This window comes from Carassius auratus, unplaced genomic scaffold (assembly GCF_003368295.1).
Source record: "Carassius auratus strain Wakin unplaced genomic scaffold, ASM336829v1 scaf_tig00214282, whole genome shotgun sequence".
Lineage (NCBI taxonomy): Eukaryota > Metazoa > Chordata > Actinopteri > Cypriniformes > Cyprinidae > Carassius > Carassius auratus.
In genome coordinates this window covers 45,802-59,610 of record NW_020527593.1, presented here as the reverse complement: position 1 = coordinate 59,610, position 13,809 = coordinate 45,802, and positions in this window count along the sequence as shown.

Sequence of the window (13,809 nt, the reverse complement as noted above, 5' to 3'; positions counted from 1 at the left end):
TGTTACGCGAGATTGCATTCACTTTGTGAACGGATACAAATGGCAAACATTGTTCTCTAATGTTTAACGTTAACTTAGGGGAGTCGAATATCAAATTTGATTCGGCAGTGGAACACGCACTGGCAATCAAACTATATGAAATATGAATACGGGGACTTTGATAAATAGATTGAGGGACCCGCTCAAAACTATTCTTTATTCACCGATTTATATCCCTTTTGAAACACTAACAGTTTAGCTCCGTTCAGCAAACAGTGACTGAGATAGCGTTTGAGACACTGGAACACGCAGTGAAATCAAATCAGCTATAAAACAAGGCATTACACAAATGAGGAACACGCTCAATTTCTACCTTATTGTACGTTCTCAGATGTTTACTTTTAAGTTCACTTACTGCTGTTAACAACGGGGAGACGGACTCGAGTTAAAGTCTCCTCTAGCTCCTTTCATTCAAGCGGGAGGGCGCGCGCTGCTTACGTCACGCGTCACACACACATACTCAGGTCTCGCATGCTTCTCGTCTTTCATTCCTTTAGCAAAATCAAAGATTAAATAACTTGGTTTATGCTCACAATTTAGATTAAACTGCCCGCAATCATTCTCCACCATTATAAATGTAAGGGAAACAGGTCAATTTAGCTCAAAGGGAATCATTTAAGATTTTAAAGGGAATTTGAACAGAATCACTGTTTCACGGCTGTTCACGGAGACGCGCCTGCGGTTCAGTGAACGAGCCGTTTAACATAAAATCTGCGCTGGATACTAATATCCAAACTATAGTGAAAACACTATCAATTAGCACAGTAACAAGATCGGCAGTTTAAGACATTAACTTGTAAGCACAAAACACAAGATACTTCTCTTTTCAATATGAATAAGGCTTTATTAGATAAATCTAAGACATATAAACTAATCTAACACATAAACACACGCACACACACATTCACACAAGTTGCAGGAAGGTCGAAAGTTAGGGAAAGATGAGTTTAAGAGAATGGAAATATGGAATCCCAAGTTAACAGCAATACGTTAAATTGCATAGACATGAACAACCATCAATCACGTAATTAGCGCTCGCATTGAGTTCCTCAATGGGGTTAAAATTATATTAGATACACCAGCACAACAAATATCTGGGAATACGTTGCCTTCGTTTGCTGTGAAAGGGACTCCAGTTGAAAGGGGTATCCCGGTGTCGCTGATTGGCTGGAAGTTCAGTAGTGAAGTGACGTCTTGGGAAGCCCGTGGTTGTTGAGCGTTGGCTGAAAGTGCAGAGTCGTGTTCGCTGGTTGAAGTTGAATGGACGTTACAAAACTTAACTCAGAACACGAAACTCTCAAACGGAAAAGAAAAGAAATAAAGTTTGACGAGACTAGGTTGTTTTCTTTCTCATCGTGGCATAGTAGCAGCAGGCAGGCACGCTGGAACCGCGCTCAAAGAACAATGATGATTAACCGCATGGCTAGATGCTACAAGCTAAAGCTAGGTAGCAAAGCTACAAGCTAAGAGCAGGCATGACTGATAGCACGAGCAAGGCTGGAACTAAAAGCAGACTAAAAGCCGACATGGCTAATAGCAGCAGGCAGACTAGAACTAAAAGCAAGATTTAATCGTGTCCAAAGTTTTTAAACTTCCTTGTTGGCCACCCCTCAAATGTTGCCTTGACCAATCAGATATGGTCCTGGGGTCTGGGGTATCATAAATCATTGTTTATCTTACCAAGCATGTGGTTCTTGCCTCACAGGGTCTAATTTTGGACATGATTCCTATAACATGATTATGATATATTTTACAAATAAATGATTGTCAGGACAATATCAAGCAAGAAAATGCGATTATTTGAATACTAGACATGACTAGGTATCCTATAGTTATCAAAAGACATACACAATAAGTGATTATACATGATAGTCAAATGTGTGGGTTACACGTAAATGAATATGGAGTTAAGCAATGGAATGATTCATTCATAAGTCTTTTTTGAGTTCATTCTGGTCCATATATAATGTATAAAAAGGGTTTCTTTGCCATTCTTTGCCAGTCTGATTTGACTCATTTCTGCTACAATATAGTGGCCTTCATGGATTGTAAACTATGAACACTGCATTCTGGTTCCATCGGGGAAAGTTCATGTCTGCTAATTCTTTCTCCAGAATTTGCTGATCAAAAAATAATTATTAGCAGACAGGAACTTTCCCCGTAAAATTACAGTAGTAAAATAACAAATTCCAGGAATAGTTCACAGCACAGTATCAAATAACTAGCAACACATTTAGCAGTATCAAGGTTCTCAAATGACTAAATACACAATGCACTTGTGCAATACATGTGAATTCAACTCAAAAATAAACCCTAATGTTGTTTTCTCTCCTTTATAGAAAGCCATGCAACATCAAGTGGCATATACTGTACAAAGCAGCTTCAAGAGAGATTTTAAATATATTATTTTCAACTTTTACAAGGTACTGTGGCTGCCAACGTGAAAATTTACAATGAATCACAGTCAGTTCTAGACATTATTTAGCATTCAGCAACCTTTTAAAATGTGCAGTACAATGCAAATATTATCTATTGCATTTGAGCAAAATCATCCTTAAAGGAATTGCTCATCCGAAAATTCAAATTTGCTGAAAATTCACTCACTTTAAGGCCAGGGGCACAGCGTCTGGGTATGCACATGCAAATGGACCTGGGCAGATTTGGGGGGGTGAAACGAGGGAATGAATTGTGCCACAGTTAATAAATATATTTTTGTCTGCATGTCTTCTGCAGGGCTCTGTAATTGATTGTGTGCATTTGTTATATTGTTGGCGTGAAACTGCTAGAATAATATTTAATAAAAAATTCATTAAATAAAAAAACTGTTTGAGGTTGGCTAGCTAGTATTAACTGTATTAAACAGTTTCCATGACATCTGCAGCATTAGAATTGTCTTTCTTTCATTTTAATTTCCTTCTGTTACTGTCATCATAGCATCATTTTGGAGAATATCTGCTGAACGCAAGCAGCGTACACTCTTCTGTGTCAGCTGTGACACAAGGATACGTTTTCTACGTGTATTAATGATTTTAATTGAATGAAAACAGTGTATCCATGCAGCACAGCTGACACAGAAGAGCATACACTGCTTATGTTCAGCGGATGTTCTCCAAAATGGACTTACGGTGATGCAGGTCCTTTTTCTTTGTGTATGTGGCGAGTGGGGCGGGGCCGAGAGGCGTGGGAACGAGGAGTGAGGCCAGGTGTAGTGATTGGAGATGAGCTACACCTGAGCCCCACCGCTAGTATCGAGTCCCACGTAGGAGATGGAAGGATATAAAACTGGAGCGACTATAGTGAAGGACGAGAGAGGACCAGGCCTGGGACATTATTTTATGTTTTGGCTTTTATTTGTGCGCACCAGTCGTCCGTGAGGGGCTGGTGCGCCGTTTTGTATTTATTTATGAATTATTAAAATGCTTTTTGATTGTGCGCCGGTTCCCGCCTCCTTCTTCCCGATGAATATGGAGATTTGTTTGTTACAGTGGTGCCGAAACCCGGGAGAAGGAGGGACGCGCTGCTGAAGATCCCTCGCCGCTGTGGTGAATCCGCGGTGCCCTCGAGCTGGCGAGGTGTGTGCCGCCATGGACGCTCGAGGCGGTGGGCTGGAGCGAGTTGCCGGGGACGGGCGAGCTCGCTGCCGACCGCCCACGACAAGGAGGGGCGGCTGCCGTCCGTGAGGGAGCGGAGGAGTCGGCGCCGTTCGCCAGGGGGCCGGAGCCTGCCGCCTCCGTGACGGAATCCGGAGGGGCAGGGAACGGGGGACTCCTGCCGCTGCCCAAAATCGGAGGAGCCGTCGCCGTCCACCGGGCGGCGGAGGAGTGTCGTGCCGTCCGCCGAGGGCCGTCCAGTGCCACCGCCGGGCACCGCGGAGGAGATCACCCAGCCGGTGGAGGGCCGAGCAGCAGTGCGTCTGGGAACCAGATTTTTTTTTTTTTCCCTCTCTCACCTCTCTCGTCCCTGTCGCTCCTCCTTCCATCTCCTTTTCTCTCGCCTCGTCTGTCCTACCCCCAGGTTCCCGCAGGTCCCCGTGAGCGGTCTCCCCCGGAGGGAAGGGGGGGGGGGAGTAGAGCGCAGTCTCGGGAGTACCCCCCGGCCTGCGAGGGGCGATGGGGGTATGTGGCGAGTGGGGCGGGGCCGAGAGGCGTGGGAACGAGGAGTGAGGCCAGGTGTAGTGATTTGAGATGAGCTACACCTGAGCCCCACCGCTAGTATCGAGTCCCACGTAGGAGATGGAAGGATATAAAACTGGAGCGACTATAGTGAAGGACGAGAGAGGACCAGGCCTGGGACATTATTTTATGTTTTGGCTTTTATTTGTGCGCACCAGTCGTCCGTGAGGGGCTGGTGCGCCGTTTTGTATTTATTTATGAATTATTAAAATGCTTTTTGATTGTGCGCCGGTTCCCGCCTCCTTCTTCCCGATGAATATGGAGATTTGTTTGTTACAGTGTACAAAAAGTATTCTAGTCACTTTATAAAGTTGCAGTTTAAAGACTGATGACAGATGGGCTATTCTGATGATGTCTTTCATACTTCTGGACCTTGACAGTGTAATTTACTTGGCAGTTAATGGGAGAGTAACAGAGTTTGTTTGTTTTAAGTTAAAATGGGCCAAATGGTGTATACAGTTTTTTTTTGTTTGTTTTTTTTTTTTTTTTTTGTTTTTTTTTTTTACAGACATGCAGCTTTTCACTTCACAAGACATTAATTAATGGACTGAAGTTATGTGGATAACTTGAGGATCACTGTGATGTTTGTATAAGCTGTTTGGACTCTCATTCTGATGGCACCCATTAACTTCAAAGGATCCAATGGTGAGCAAATGAATTAACACTAAATTTCTCCAAATCTTTTACAGTGAAGAAACAAACTTGAATGGCCTGAAGGTGAGTTCAGTTTCAGCAAATTCACATTTTTGAGTCAACTGTTCCTTTAAATAAATTTCCTGAGTGAATTTCGGGGAACATCGTGTTCAATGTACCATTCGGAGCAAACAGCCTATTCCTCAAATACTGTAGGTTGTGGAACCTCACAATATGATTTCATCACTAGAGAGAGAGAAAGGGGAGAAGAGAAATCATTTAGACAGATTGATGTTGATGAAAAAGGAGCAGATCTCTCTAATTGTAATACGTGGGTGTTATCACATCCCAAGAAACATGTCCTGCGGTTTTAATGGTTTGGACCAGAGTTCAGGAAACAAAATAAATCTTTGGGCTTGGCTTCTACACAATGGTTACCAATAATAGAGAAAGTCATTCAAGGGCTGTTTATTATCATCTGCTTGTACAACAGCATAAATCATACACCTTAAAGCCCATTAATTTGGCTATTTCTGACAAATATGAGGGCACGTTTTATGGTTGGGCATCAAACTGGTCTGCAGGTATTTACAGAAGTACACAAAGCCATTATTTGAATCTGCACAAAATGAGTCTGCTTTAATCAATGTGCTGTTGATATCTGTGAAATTATTTGTTGCTTTACATCAAGCAAATCATGTAGCCTACTAGCCTCCAAAATTGAAAATGTTATTGATTTACTATGGTTTGAAAATGGGCTGTCTAATAAATACCACACTCTTCTATTCCAGAAAAACACCCAGTTATGAAAGGACACAGATTCAGTTATTGAAAACTTTCAATGAAAAGGAGTTAGTCAATGCAAATTCTTCATTTAAAAAAAAAAAGCTTAGCTTCAAGGTATATGCACAATCAAATAATTTCAGGTGTACAAGAAACAGTATTTTCTCTCATTTTCAAAAGAGACCACATTTATTAGAAAAGGAGAATGCAGTGGTTTTCATTCAAAGGTTTCATTCTGGTTTTGAAGGTCTGTTCCAAAGGTGCTTACAGGATGAGGCTAATGACCCAGCTCAGAAGTGACTTAACCAATTGTTTCCTCTGCCTTCATCTTTCAGTCTGTTCCTTGTGGCATTCATTAGGGTCTTTGTGCTTTTATAAACATACTTACAGGTCAGGCGTCACCACACACTCAACATATTTCTTCTCAATGCATGCTTCTCACTCATGAACACGACATGACTTAATAAAGGGGACAAAGTGTTTAAAAAAAATAATAGAACAGGAAAAAATATAATACATTTGAGTTAAAAAAATGTTTATGTAAATCTTTAAATATTATAAATCTGCTTGTTTTTGTGTAAAATGATACACAATATGTATTTTACCAAAATTATAGTATTTTTGTGCATTTTTCTCTGCTGTATTTGTATTCTTTGTTGCTCACAAGTACTTAACGCAACATCAAGGCTGAGCAAGAGAAAGAATAAGACATTTCAGTGAATGCCCACTTGAATGAATGCAGTTGTTGTTTCATGAATGCACTGCGGCTCTGAGTGAGTTTTGCCCAGAAAACATCCCACTCAGCAGATGTGAAAACACGTGAAAAGCCCCTCATTTATATTCAAGCTGTTAGTGAAAGTCAATTTGTGTGCATGAGTGCCTTCACATTCACATCTGAGCAGTGCATGAAAAGTAGATGTAAATTCTGCGCTTTACAATGACAAACTGTCAGATGGAACTATTCATTTTGAAGCCCAGCTTTTATTTCATTGTACAGGCAAAGCAAAGTCTTAGATTTGTTTAATGCGCACATTCCGCTCACTGTAAATTCTTGGGGAAAAAATGGAAAAAAAAATATATACAAGATTAATTTCTGTTTGCAATCATTGTTTAAATCCATCCTTATCCTAAGGTTCTCATCAAACACATGGCAAGCACTTGAGAAGTGGTACTGTAGGTGGGTGATGGATCTAAAAGCTCTAGACAAGTCAAAGGGGATAATCATGTTTTGGAGACATGGGGGGAATTGAGGCCGGCTGATAATATATTTAGCAGTGGGGAGCTGTCAAAGATAGCAATACACACTGAGCAGTATCATAAAATGTTAAACAATCTCCTAGTAAACATCTCAGTGTACCGAAAAATTCTGCACGACTAACTGGGTCTCATTTGCTGTCTATACTTAAAGCTGAAGAAATGAAGAAATCAGGATTCATCAGTATGTTTGCAAAATAATTCAGGAAAAAATATCTAAACAAATGTGTTTAAGAATGTATACTGTATGTGTATAAAAATATATATAAACAAAGAAAAAAATACACAAGAATCAAATTATACATTTTATCTCACATTTCTGAATTTGTTTTCTCTCAACTGTATGTCTCACAATTATGACTTTTCATTTCAAAATTGTGAGTTTATATATTGCAAAAGCAAGTTATACTCACAACAACGTGTTGATGGATCCCATGGTTCAGAGGCCATGTGGGCTGCGATCACAGCATTGTATCGCTTATACAGTTGTCCAAACAAGGCCAAACCCTCTCTTCAATCATACCGCTGGAATATTTTGTGTTTATTTAGAGATTTCTCACCCTAAAGTTTCAGCTGGTCAGCTCCGGCTGGTCTGAAATGAACTAAGTTAGAAAGTAGAAGGATAGCACCATAATGCTTTACCTTTTAGAACTGCCTATTATATCAAAGCCCTGTTGCAGTAGGAGATGGTTTGGGATCTTACATATACTTTTATTTACCGTCAAGTTTGTAATATGTATAGCATCCTCTATGTGTCCACTTTATGCATGGGATTATTGATTTTATAACGGAATGTACATTTGTCATTCTGACAAACATCCTTTTGTTTCCTTCAAATAAAATCAATTAACATTTTAACAATCAATTTAACAATTACATTTTGGGTAGCTTAAAGTACAATTTCTAAGCAGATTCCTCAGCACTGATGACTTCGTAACCCTGCCCAATATAAAAGGTATATCTACAAACAGCATTTGAGATAGGTTTAATCATTCAAGCAGTGACTGGCAGAGCTTTAACCTGGCATGGGTTTTTTTTATGAAGCCTCACTAAGGTCTACATGGTGATCCGTTCTCCTACTCAAAACACTGGTTGCCATGGAGCCTCAGCTGTGGTGTCTACCCCATCCTCTGCTTTCTTTTTCTTTCTCTCATTCTGTGTTTTCTAATTTCCTCATGGCATTGGTCACCCTCCCCTGCTGGAGGCTGCGATTTTGTAGTGTGACATTCCCTTTTCAGCACTCTCTCTGTTACTCTAAAATCAGCCAGCGTAATACAGACATCACAGTCCTCTCCCAAACAGATGGTCTCATTTTCAGGAAAGGCACTATTCCTAGACCAAAGATTAAAGACGCTGCTGTGTGATTAGAACTGCACAAGCCCTTTGAAACTCTAGCATAAGAGCCTTCACACTGGCTCTGTTATACCTAGTTTAAAGGGACAGTTCACCCAAAAATCTAAATTTCAGATGTCATTCCAAATCTTTATGACTTGTGTAGAACACAAAAGGAGACATTAAAAAAATTGCCTTAGTGTTTTTTGTCCTTATAATGAAAGTCAGTGGAGTTCTGGATCCAAATGTTTTTCACTGTACATTCTTCAAAATATCTTCTTTGGTGTTCTTCAAAAGAAAGAGCAGTGAACTAATGATAAATTTAATTTTATAAGTTTAATTTGCAGACGCTACCAAAAAAGCAATCCAAGGATCAATTTCCCTAAAAAGCATGAACACTCTGCTTTCCAACATTGTTCAATCTGTTTGAGCATCCCAACCAACCTGACACAAGAACATTGGTTCAACCAGTGGCATGAGTTTGGGGTGAAACTAACTAATGGCAGATGTTTTCTAGAAAACTTATTTAAAGTTGCGATGAAACCAAAGTAGTCTTTTCACCTGGATTCTGACAGACATCCGAATGAAATGGATCAAAAAGAATGATGTACGGCAGTACTTTGTTCAATTCATTGGTTGTTGACTGGATGGAGGCAGATCTGAATGCAAGCTTGCAGCTGATTGTAATAAAGATGCAGCGTTTAAGCGAACTGAATGATCTGAGATGTCCAACAGAGAGAGTTGTCATTTCACCAAAAGACTGAGTAATGACATTTTGATTAAAAATTATTAGGTCAAAAAAAAAAGACATGAAACAAATGCACAGATAAATTGAAAATAAATAAATTCACAAATTGCATTTAGAAAATAGATAGGGTGAATTTTCATCTCTTGCTGGCTTTAAAAACAGGTGGCGTAAGCAAGATGAAAAAAAAAAAGCATAATAAAAAAAGAAGTGAACTTTTGGAAGCATTACAAGATGCATTAATGCCAAAAAGCACAAATTCAATCAAAATTTTACACCTTGTTTTGCATACTATAGATTCAATCTGACTAGGCACAAGTCTTCTGCATAGAGCAAGAACCTGTTCAGTTTTCTGCTGATGTCTGCCTTTAAGAAACTGGATTTATTGTACCGCCAGAAGGATGCCAAATGATAACACCAGAGAGAGGGCTATGATCCTGGCTCACCATCACTGTAATAGGTCAGGACAGAACGACTAACATTATCAAGTGTTCCGTTATAAGTTAGAAAGTACATTAAGGCCTTCTGAAGTAGCCTTTGTGTTTTTTCTTTTGGTCCTCTTATAATGTAGTGTGAAGATAAAGAAATGTGCAATGCAAGGGTTTATACTTAAAAGTGGAACAGATGTCAGATATTTTGCATTTGAAGCAGATGAAATGTCCATAGGAAGAGTGATACGAACATAATCTCAAACCCTTTGCTCACAACATTATGTCTAAAATTGTATTATCTCTCCATGCAAGAAGGCAACATAATTTTTTTCACTTTGGTGAGCTATATAAAAATGAAATAGTACACTAAAAAATAAAAATAATAATAATAAACATTGGTGCTTATGAGTATTTTTCTGCAATTTGTAATTATTATCACGTATTATATAACTGAAAACAAAACCTGACAGGCACCTCATTGATGTTCAGACTGCCACTGGCTGCCCCGCAACTATTCCCGATCAAATTTTAGCCTGTAGCGAGCGACTGCTTTTCTTCAAATCTGCAGTTCTGGAAATTGTTGTGAGAATATATCCTGTGAAATGAAGATTCTACCTTTCCCCACGGCCGGACTGTATGGTTTCTGTGTTGCTTCTTTGCTAAGCAACATTCCAAGAAGTTCACCCAGAGATCACTGACATATAGATGCATGCTGTGATGGGTGGACCAAGCAACATTATGGCAGAATGACTAATCACTACTCTGAGAAATGATTCCTACAAGCACTTAGAAATCACAAATAATTCCACACAGACTAATAATTTGACTTTGTATATCATAATGTTGTCACTTATGATTTAAAAATAGAAAGAATCACAAACAAAGTACCATTTTACAATTTAAGCCGGTCTTTCCCAAATCTTCCAAACGGAATTCCCTGGGTATTTGGTTATGACATGCCAAATAGCTTCAGAATATATATTGTGAAATGACGTCTGCTATGATGACACGAGTGGGTGCACATGCTACTAATATCGTTTTGTTGGGTCCGCTGGCATTTACTCTGAGGTTTCGGTGGTATTTGCTCTGAGTGCATTAAGTTATTCCGAGTCTGTTCTGAGGAGCTTATCCATCATTTCCAGTCTGAACAGCGTGAGAAAGAAAACATCGGGAGAGAAAATGAGAGAGCTGCTATTGAACAGGCTAAAACTGAATTTTTCTCCTCGAGCGAGATCAACTGACTCAGCACAGCGTGACATTAAGTGCTGCTGTTGTCCAACTCTCAATTTTTGGAGCTCAGCAAATAATCGTTTTAAGGAAATATCCCACATTTCTTCCTGCAAGCTATGAATACTGCTGAGCAAATTCATGATAGTTCTAATGCGCTCAGAGATAATATTCTAAGATGTCGATATTTTATGCTGCCTAATATAATTAATGAACAATTATGTGGTATTTATAAATTACATAATGACTAAACAAACATTAGATCATTTTATATTCAATAATGACCTACTGGAAAATTATATCTAGACACTGAATTAAAACCTAGCATTTGGATTGAATTAAATCACAACTTTAGAGAGAGAGAGAGAGAGATGTAAAGACATTTTAATGTTTTAGTAGGCCGTTTAAATATGGTGTTTATTACAGCAGATTGTCAGGGCCGGCCTTAGCTGATGCATGGCCCGGTGCATTCGCTGCGGGCCCGGTGAAACTGCACCAGCTGAACCCCCCTAAGGAAGGCCCTGTGGGTAATGGTATCTTCATGATAACATCCCTTTCACCAAATGTTAGAGGCTACATCACTTATAAACTTACATGTTGCTGCACAGCCATCTAGTGGAAGAAGGAAGAAATGCCTCAGTTTTGCATGGAGTTCACCCGAGAATGTAGCATTAAAAAAAAGAAAAGAATATTGAAATGGGTTCCTCTCGGGAAATTCGTGTGGTTTTTTAGAATTCCAGTTTTCAGTTTATGACTAAGTTAAGTGGGCAACATTGTAAAGTTTCTTATATGCTATATAACTGATTAATTGACTCAGTATTCGTTTTGCTAGGCCAATTTCTACATTGCTAATTGCTTTCTTAGCAGACAAGTAAGATAATAAAACTAATTCATGTAGACTATTTATTTACCACAAAAAGCCTTAAGGATTCTTGATCACACTGTCAAAGTTATAAAAAGTTTATTTTATAATAATGACCTGCTCATTTTACATTACAGTCAATTTAATATACCAATTTAAATGTCACTTCCTCGATAAGCTCTTCCACATTCAGCTTAGTTTGTAAACCTGTTTGTTGTATATCTGAGCAATTTTCTAATTTATTCGCTAATTTTTGGTACAAATGAGCGATTCTACCTTGTGTTTGAATAAAAAGAGTGATCGAACGAGTGAGCTAGAGAAATATGGCAGAGTGATTTTAGACACATGAAAGCATGAGGTGCTGTATCCACCTTTTTTCTTGCCATAAAAAAGGGCACGGGAATATGCAAATTCTATGGATCTAGCTTCCGGTCTCATCCATGTCCAGCTATTTTTAGATGTAAAAAACAAGTTTGTTTTGCTGCTTGATATTGAAAACTGGTGTGTCTTATCATATTATTTTAATGTATTATCATAATTATGAAAACACTGGTTTGTAGTGCAAACAGTTTTACCATTTACTGCACATTGTTATTTTTATCATTATATACCTATAGCAGTCAATGATCCGTAAGTCTCGCCCACAGGCTTACTTCCACGCTGAATAAGGCAAGTGGCAAGGCAAGTTTATTTATATAGCACATTTCGTACACAATGGTAATTCAAAGTGCTTTACATATGAGAAAGTAAAATAATCATAAAGAAAAATAATAACAAAAATAAAACAAGTAATTTTACTTTTAAAATGATTAAAACATTTTAAAACAGTTAATAATAAAACAATAATAAAACATAAAACAGTGAAAATATAGTGCAATCAGTTCGGACATTGCACAGTGCTCATTCAACAAATGCACAGCTAAAAAGATGCGTTTTGAGTTTAGATTTAAATGTGACTAGTGTTTTAGCACATCTGATTTCTTCTGGAAGCTGATTCCAACTGCGGGCAGCATAGTAACTAAAGGCAGACTCCCCTTGTTTTGTGTGAACCCTTGGTATTTCTAACTGACTTGATCCTAATGATCTGAGTGCTCTGTTAGGTTTATATTCAGTGAACATATCTGCAATATATTTCGGTCCTAGGTCATTTAGTGACTTATATACGAGTAAAAGTACTTTAAAATCAATCCTAAATGTAACTGGAAGCCAGTGTAAGGACCTGAGGACTGGTGTGATATGCTCAGATTTTCTGGTTCTAGTCAGAATCCTGGCAGCAGCGTTCTGGATGAGCTGCAGCTGTCTAATGGTCTTTTTGGGAAGGCCAGTGAGGAGCCCATTACAATAGTCCACCCTGCTGGTGATAAAGGCATGAACAAGTTTCTCCAAGTCTTGACTGGAAACAAAACATCTAATTCTTGCGATGTTTTTTAAATGATAGTATGCTGATTTAGTTACTGCTTTGACATGACTACTGAAACTAAGGTCTGTCTCCAGAATCACACCAAGATTCCTGACTTGATTTTTTGTTGTTTGACCCCTAGAGTCAAGGTATGCATTCACCTTGAACACTTCATCTTTGTTTCCAAATGCAATGACTTCAGTTTTTTCCTTGTTTAACTGAAGAAAGTTCTGGCACATCCACTTATTAATTTCTTCAATGCATTGGCAGAGGGAGTCAATGGGGCTGTAGTCATTTGGAGATAAGGCTAGGTAAATCTGGGTATCATCAGCATAGCTGTGATAGGCAATCTGGTTTTTTCTCATTATTTGACTTAGTGGAAGCATATACAGGCTAAACAAGAGCGGTGCAAGAATTGACCCTTGTGGGACTCCGCATGTCATGGACGTCCACTTAGACTTATGCTCTCCTAGACTCACATAATAGCCTCTCCCTTCTAAGTATGATCTGAACCATTTGAGTACCATCCCAGAAAGCCCGACCCAGTTTTCCAGTCTCTCTAGTAGTATGTTATGATCGACAGTGTCAAACGCAGCACTGAGATCTAGCAATACCAGCACCGATATTTTGGCAGAGTCACAATTTAAGCGAATATCATTTATTATCTTAATGAGTGCTGTCTCTGTGCTGTGATGTGGTCGGAAACCAGATTGAAAATTGTCCAGGTATCCATTTGAGTTTAAGTATTTGTTCAGCTGATTAAAAACTACCTTTTCTATAATTTTGCCTATAAAAGGAAGATTAGATATTGGTCTAAAATTGCTCAAAATTGTGTTATCAAGATTGGTCTTTTTCAGGAGGGGCTTTACAACTGCAGTTTTTAGGGAGTTTGGAAATGTCCCAGAAAGAAGTGAGGCATTCACCACTTCTAA